Source organism: Cavia porcellus, unplaced genomic scaffold, assembly GCF_034190915.1.
Source record: "Cavia porcellus strain 051 isolate PalLab524CR breed Dunkin Hartley unplaced genomic scaffold, mCavPor4.1 scaffold_9, whole genome shotgun sequence".
Taxonomy (NCBI): domain Eukaryota; kingdom Metazoa; phylum Chordata; class Mammalia; order Rodentia; family Caviidae; genus Cavia; species Cavia porcellus.
In genome coordinates, this window is record NW_026947492.1 from 67,397,292 (window position 1) to 67,403,767 (window position 6,476).

Below are 6,476 nucleotides of genomic sequence, written 5' to 3' on the forward strand. Positions count from 1 at the left end.
ATGAATTACACAGCTAGAAAAGATGAATATCTCATTTTTTATTTACAAAACATAATTCACTAAATTTTATAGCTTAGATTTTATTTATGATAAAAGAGAGTTTCCTTACATTTAGAAAATAGAACATTAATCATCACTGATCCCCAATTAAGAGGCATAATCATTCTTTATGAGTTCATTTGTTCCTTCCACACATAAAAAGCAAAGTGCCTTGCTTGGTCTGTGTATTTTCATCAGTGAAATTTTTGCCTTCGAAACATCCAATGAGTCTATTTTAAAAGGACATATGGATTACTCCTTTGATGCACCACAAAAATAAATGAACTATGTTTGATAGGATCGTCACACAGTCTATCATAAACCATACAAAAGGTTCCTGATGAATTTCTGTGAATTTTGTACAATTACTTAACTAACAACATTGTAGCAATATAAATATAAACTTACTTTACGGTGCTTCCCGTCCATATTATCATGTTGAATAAATCAAATTATTTTCTTACATTTCTCCCTGCAATGTGAAAACAGAAATGAAAGCAGAGCCTTTGAGATTTTTCAGAAATTTTTCTTCCTTAAACAAAATTATATCTTTCTTTTCATCACCAAAACACATCCTACTTTATGTGCATACCTTTCATACAGAACTGTTATTTCATTATATTTATTAATGTTATTTCTGTGCATTTGATAATTTCAACCATCACTAAGTTATCTTTACAGACATAAATGGGAAACGGTTCATACCATCATCAAAGATACTTATCATCTCAAGTATTTTACTTATTAACTATTTTGGAGCAAATGTATTACTAAAACACCATCAATTTAAGTTCAAAAAATGTAATGTATGCAAGAGACAGTTTTATTGTTCTACTTGTTGTAATGAAGTAACTTGATTCAAACAATTTATTTTTTCTCTCCCTCCACACTTATATTTGTTCTTAAGCTGAATTAATAATTTTATAATAGATAAAATATTAGCTTATGCAACAAGAAAATCAAGTAGAATAAGTACCAATTCACTGCCCATATTATACTCAATGAGGATAACTATGAAAATTTAGGAGTTTTTCTTATTAAATAATCACTATGAAATTAGCCTTATTAACCAAATAATTACATAAAGCATTTAAGTTAATTGCTATATTTTTGGCAACTTTGGAGATATCTAAATGAAAAATGCACTTAATGTTTCAGACCAGTTTGAACAGCATTTCTTTAAGTGATTTAATTTGAGAATAACATCCAGACGTTGAAAAATATCCCATCCACATAGCATACATATATACACGCATCAAAATATAAAGATAAATAACACATTTATAGCTTTTAATTAAACATTTTCAATTACGACTTAATAAAGCACAGTCATAAAACTGATTGCTGGGCAATCTTTATTCCATGTTATACTATTTTCTAAGTCATATTTATGACAAAAATGGGAAACACTGAGGAAACTAAATGATAAAATGATCATTCTTTGAAACCAATATTTAATGAAAAGAATCTTATTTTTTTGTACGTATATGTAATCATATGGAGGTTGGGACCACATTTCCGGTGAATGTCTGAGCGACATCAAGCATTCAAGTCTCCTACAAATCCTGATGAGTGAATGGGTGCTGCTCTCACAGGTATTTTAGTGAACTAGATTGGGTCCCCTGAAGTGAGGATGGGAAATCTGGCGGGCTGCAGAATGGACAGACCAGTTGGGTTTGAAGAGATGCATAGAGGAAGTGTTTAAGGAAACAGAAGGAATAACCACATATAAAGGTAGTGGAGGAGGGAGGAGCAAAGACCGTAGGAATGGATAATTTCCTAGAGCATTCATGGCAATACCAACATTCCCAAAGTGGTCACTGAATTGTCAGGTTATCCTTCCAAGAGTGTCAGTAAGAAGACAGCAGGCAAATTTGGTGGAACATATGGTCAAAAAAATTTCAAGAGGAGAACGATGGTGCACTGAGAAGGATTTACGGGGAGAAACCACTGAATAAAGAAATCAGAACATCCCCACAAAGACCTAGGGAAAAAAAAAACTTTCAGAGCAGGCGTCATAGAAGAAACACCCCACAAAACAAGGAGCCAGGTAGAAAGACTTCCAGTCCAGCAAGTGCACTTTTCAGAAAAGGAATCCTAGGCTCCTAAGTATTCCTTTTCATGTATAGGAGTCTAGTGCAATTACTAGCGTATAGTCAAAATCTATAGAAAATATGCCATTCTAACCATAATTAAACAGACTGTAATCCAGACAGTGCTTCTGGTGTCAACTCACCTATGGAACCCCAATCAGTTAGAGAAGAGCAAAGTTAAAGCTTTAAATGGTGACCATGTGCTCTGCTGCATCCAGTGACTGATCTAATTCTGACTTACAGAACCATAACTGGTAAAAGAATGATTACTTCTGACATTTGTTAAAGGACATTAAGGACAACTATTCATGAGATGCACAGAATAGGAACAGAAGGCAACTTCACTGATGCTTTCTCTTTTTTTAAATTTTATTTAAAAGGAAAAAGAGAAAAAAAAAACAAAACAAAGCAGTATAAGGGTACAAGTAATACAGAACTACAAAAACAAAACAAAACAAAAAATAGTAAGAAATCACCAGTTAATAGATTACCATTATCATCTTAGAGCTAGTTGCTCAAGTCACAGTATCAAAGCACACAAAGTGGACATTCAAACAGTGAGACTGCAAACAGTTGTGTTCAATGATCCAACCAAAAACATTAATATGATCATCTATTTAAGACCATAAACACACTTGCAGTTGTATCCTTTAGAGCACTTTTTTTTCCTCTCTTTGGTACAACAAAATTTACACATTTTGCTTCAACTACAAATAAATGAGAAAGGATGAACAAGAATTTTTAGACAGTGAGAAGATTTCATAGGATGATTTGTGAGCATAAAATTACTAAGAGGACTTGATGGGTAAAAAGAATTTTGGCTCAATGGACCTAGTGAGATTGCTGCAGAGGGTTGTTTAAAATGATCAAGTATCACCTGAGGAATGCCAGAGATGAGGAACTCTTTGAAGTATTTAGTGCAATAAAATACAGAAAATTGTGAGTTTCTTTGTAAAAACACTTAATATGTTTCTGACTAAAATTACACAACGTAGAGATTAATACAGAAGTCCAAAAGCTGAAGTTTCCATGAGAGGAGAAGTCAAAGCAGACTGATTAGTGTTTGGTTAATATTGTCTGTAGGAAGAACTCCCAAAAAATCCTAAAGACAAGAATCTAGCTGCATGGCATTGCTTGAAACATGATATTTCAACTTCAGAAAGGAAACATTGAAGTAAATGAAATAATGTTTATGAATCTAAACTTTCCAGTATATATATATATTTTGAGTGGTTGAATGTGGAAGGGTTCCATGACCATCTTAATTTCTTTTTCTGCGTGGTGGGAATTTATACAGGGCAAAATTGTGTGTTAAAGAGAAATGTTATTGTGGAGACAGTTTGCAGTGTCTGTTAGTCACCCAAGTGTCACATAAATGTACAATATCAACTTTCAAATAAAAACAGTGAATATTCCTTTAAGCACAAAGAAAATTGTTTTCACAATTTGATTAATGCTCATATTTTAGAAGAAAATATTTTCAGTATTTATGTTGGACTCTAATCCATATTCTATATCAAAAAACTTGTGGATCTGATTCTTTATTTAACATTTTAAGAGATTACATTGTGAAGGAGTTCAGAGACAGCATGGTTCCTATGGCTTTATTGTGTTTTTTCTGGTGTCCTTTACCTGCTATGCTTTGCGTGACTTAGCTTCTTGTCAACTTTGCTTCAGACACAGTCTCTCTAAGAGCAGATTTCTTATCTGCTGACTCTTCATACAGTATACAATGGGGTTCATGAGTGGAGGCACCAGCAGGAAAATATCACCATGAGGATCCTAAGTAACACAGAACTGTGTTTGGCAAACTGGTAGATGATTGTAAGCGAGAACACAGGCACATAGAAGATAAGCACAGCACAGATGTGGGAGACACGGGTGTTGAGAACCTTGAGCCTTTCCTTCTGTGATGCTATGTTCAACACTGCTTTCAGGATCAGCACATAGGACAAGAAAATCAAGGTTATGTCCACGATACCTGTGAGAGCCACAAATAAGCCATAGATGACACTGACTTTGTTGCTAGACCAGGCCTGCTTCATGACATCCTGATGGAGGCAGTAAGAATGAGAGAGGAGGTTCTTCTTACAGTATCTCGGACGCTTCAGAGTGAAAGGGAAAGGTAAAATCAACAGAACATTCTTGAGAGAAAAAGCAACTCCAATTTGAGTGACTCTGGCCATGGCAAGGATGGAGGTATATCTCAGAGGGTTATAAATGGCAACAAAATGATCAAAGGACATGATAAGAAGTCCATAGCTGGGAATTCATGAATGAAAAACTCTTGAGCAAAAGCATTAGGGGAAACCTCTGAAGCACTAAATAAGAAAATCCTTAGCATGGTAAGCATACAAGAAAGGGACCAGTCCCAAATCTGAGACAGCCAGCATGGAGAGGAAGTAATACATGGGTTCATGCAGAGAAGGCTCAGTTTTTATGAAAAAGAGGCTGGTGCAGTTTCCCAGAATAGCCACAATGTACATGAGACATATGGGAATTGAGATCCAAATGTTGGCAAACTCCATCCCTGGGATCCCAACCAAATAGAAAATAGAGATCTCAGTTTCAGAGGTGTTTGGGAAGGGATATGTCAGTATGTGAGGAAATAAGATGAATGGTTCATGAGAGGAGCCCTTTACTAGTACAAATTAACAGATTCAAACACCTGACTTTACCCTCTCAATTACAATGTGGGCTTGTCAAAAAGTGATACGGATCCAATTCTTGCAAATATTCTGAAGGGAGAGAAATAGATGGATAAATAATTTTAAAATCAAATAAAAGCAGAAACAGAGTAAATACAACAAATTCATGCTGAACTTTAATTTTGTGTAGGCACAAATAGTAATGTACACTTAATTTACATAAGGGCTATATATATATATATATATATATATATATATGCCTATTATTCAAGTTAAAATGGAGACTTCTTTTTATGTAAATATGATAATTTATATCCTCATAGGAATTTGCTCAAATTTTCTGTAAGTTTTCAGAAAATTAAGGGAAAGTAACATATAATAATATGATTTCAGGTGCTGTTAATAGGGAGTTAGTTATTTACAGCCAGTATCCTTGAATTCCAGATTGGTTCTTACATGTGAATCAACAGGACTATTTAATGGAAAACTGAAGATATGTGGCATTGTAACAGGACAGTGACAAAGTTTGTTGCTTGCTTTGCTCATGTGGTGGAATACAGTTATTAGAAGTTCTGTGCCTCCAGGAAAGAGTAGCCATAATGTATATAAAGTCAAAATTTATTGAGGTGAGTGAACTATTTGTGAATGTACTCATTTTGCTTGAATTTGTTCTTCCACTTGGCTCATCTAGTAAAACTCACCAAGCCAGGCTTCACATCCTCTGCTCCCCTATGGGTGACTCCCTGCTCTCCCAAGGGTAACTCCTGCAGACACATGGAGATGCTGTTCTTCTTTTGATTTCCTCCCAAATTTTGTATAATAATCTCTCCCCAAACTTCAGACTTTCTCCAAATAGTGACATTACTTTGGCATATAACAACCACTCTCATAGTTTTAATAAACTTTTAAGATTCAGACTGTCAATCTTCCCATACCAGGTAAAATTAATAACTACTAGTTTGTATCAACTCTCTTAATAGAATGAAAGATTACTTATTTACTAAAACAAAGATCAAGAAATTTAGGGTCACAGAATTTTCAACTGGTGTATTATTAGTCTTCATCATGTATCTTTTATCTATTAAATTACAAAAAAGAAAAATTTATTAGAAAATTTCATGTGTCTTAGAAAAAGAAAACTTATTTTTTGCAAGTGTCACTTTTATAGAATGTAGAGGAAAACTGAGATACTTCACCGAAGATTTTCTAATATTGGGTCTTTAGCTCAGAAGAAACTATTCAACTAAATTCTCCGGTTTGCAACAATGCTAAAACATTGAGTTTCAGAAACAAGTATAGAATAGACTTTAATAATGGAATTAGCACAAATTTTAGTTTTCATATTGAAGGTAAACATCAGATTGTTTATCATACTCTTTATATTAATAATACAGTGTTGTCTAACATTTCAGGAAGGCTGTTTCAGGTCTTGAGTAAATACTGATATGAAAAGAAGAATTAATGAGTAAAATCAGGATATTTTATACAATTTCTCTAATGCTCTTGGTAGATGACATTTACAATAGGAACATCAATTAAGTTTTTCAGGTACTTACCAAGTCTGCCACCGAGTCTACAGTTAAAGGTCAAAAAAAAAAAAAAAATGAACGGAGGATGAGAGCAGCGCTCGGAAAACAGTTTTCAAGCAGACATGTAGATTCTAGTCATTCTGTGCATTCATGGAGCCTTTTTAGTA

The 6,476-nt window shown here is 34.0% G+C and overlaps 1 pseudogene; it reads right to left on the minus strand.

Annotated features, from left to right (window-relative positions):
- Positions 1 to 3,794: 3,794 nt before the first annotated feature.
- Positions 3,795 to 4,618, minus strand: LOC100730992 (olfactory receptor 51A4-like; annotated as a pseudogene).
- Between the last annotated feature and the right edge of the window lie 1,858 nt (positions 4,619 to 6,476).